The following is a 1,672-nucleotide window of genomic DNA, read 5'->3' on the forward strand; positions in this document are numbered from 1 at the left end:
GAGCCCAGCAGGTCGAGGCTGTGGTGGCCGGGAGCGGCCACTGCACTCCAGTCTGGGCGACAGAGTGAGACTCCAACTCAAAAAAAATAAATAAATAATAATAATAATAACAACAAATAAATAAATGCTAATATTCAAATACAGGTGCATTTTGGCAAATGACTTCATCAAAAACAGACCAACAAAAGGAAAAAAAGGATAGGCTGTGTGCTGCACAAAATGCTAGTTTCTTATTTAGACAATAAAATACGACTGCATCTTAAATCCTAGTGTGTTTCATTAAGCAAGACTCTCCTGGCCGGGCTTGGTGGCTCAGCCTGTAATCCCGTGCCTTTGGAAGGCTGAGGTGAGTGGATTGCCTGAGCCCGTGGGTTCGAGACCTGCCTGGGCAACCTGGTGAGACCTCATCTCTACAATATATCAAAAAAAAAAAAAAAATTAGCCAGGCGTGGTAGTGTGCGCCTGTAGTTCCAGCTACTCGTAGTTCCAGCTACTCGGAAGGCTGAGGCGGAAGGATCGCCGGAGCCCAGCAGGTCGAGGCTGTGGTGGCTGGGAGCAGCCATTGCACTCCAGTCTGAGCAACAGAGTGAGACTCCAACTCAAAAAAAAAAAAGACTCTCCTCTAATCATTCTACTAGATAAAAAATACGTTTATCCCCCAGGAACCAAGAGAAAGGGCCAATGCCAGTCACTCTAGTCCTGACTTAGCTACTGAGGACAGCAGCATCCTCCATCTGGATCAATGTTGAGCGCTAGTGATCGTCATCCAGTCTCTTGACCTCCATCAAGCCTTCCTCATCCTCAAAAGGGGACAAAAATACAACCCAGGCCGGGCGGTGGCTCAGCCTGTCATCCCAGTACTTTGGGAGGCTGAGGCCAGACGACTGCCTGAGCCCGGGGATGCGACACCAGCCTGGGCAACTTGGTGGTACCTTGTCTCTCCAATAAATCACACCAAAAAACTAGCCCGGCGTGATGGCGTGCGTCTGCGGTTCCAGCTACTTGGAAGGCAGAGGTGGAAGGATCGCCTGAGCCCAGCAGTGGTGGTGAGGGTGTCACTGCACTCCAGCCTGGGTGGCAGAGTGAGACTCCAACTCAAAAAGGAAAAAAAAATTACTAGGGAGAGAGGAACAAGGTACGCTAATAATATCTGCAAAGCGGTGAAAGGGGGCCGTAGCCTCCACAAACATCTTCAACTTTGTCAACGCCAGAAAGGAGCAGGCAGAGGCCAACAGCATCCCGAAGGGACAGGCCACCACACTCAAGGGCCCGAGGCGTGGCGCTTTTCTCCCGCACGGTCTCCATTCCTACGCACTGCAAAGAAAGGGACAAAAACTGTTCGGCATAACAACGGCAAGCACGTTTACACCCGCCGGCGTCTGTCGACATAACATCTCCACGTGCCTCAGGTACCTGTGTGAGCGCGTCTCCTGGGAAAGTCCCGCGGAGGGGCACCTTTCCTCTGGCGGGTTCGGGGTCCCTTCCACCCCAGGTCCACCCCGACGGCCTCCACCCGCCAAGTCCAAAACGCTGGCCCGAGCCGGGAGTTCACCCGGGCGCTGGCGGAGACGTGGCGCCAGTTTCAAAGGCGCGGTCATCCCCACCCCCAGCGCCGAACCCTCCGCGGCCCGGCGAGGGAAGGCGACACGGAGGTTTGCGTCGCGTCCGCCGC

At 53.9% G+C, this 1,672-nt stretch overlaps 1 protein-coding gene across 1 annotated transcript in view; it reads right to left on the minus strand.

Annotated features, from left to right (window-relative positions):
* Positions 1-1,481, minus strand: part of AKAP7 (A-kinase anchoring protein 7) — a 160,145-nt gene extending 158,664 nt beyond the window's left edge. Inside the window, exon 1 of the mRNA XM_008071890.1 lies at positions 1,414-1,481. The gene's annotated coding sequence lies outside the window, so the exon portion shown is untranslated. The remainder of the gene's footprint in view (positions 1-1,413) is intronic.
* Positions 1,482-1,672: the final 191 nt, after the last annotated feature.

This window comes from Carlito syrichta, unplaced genomic scaffold, assembly GCF_000164805.1.
Source record: "Carlito syrichta isolate Samal-C Ts95f unplaced genomic scaffold, Tarsius_syrichta-2.0.1 Scaffold314781, whole genome shotgun sequence".
In the NCBI taxonomy this organism is placed as follows: Eukaryota; Metazoa; Chordata; class Mammalia; order Primates; family Tarsiidae; genus Carlito; species Carlito syrichta.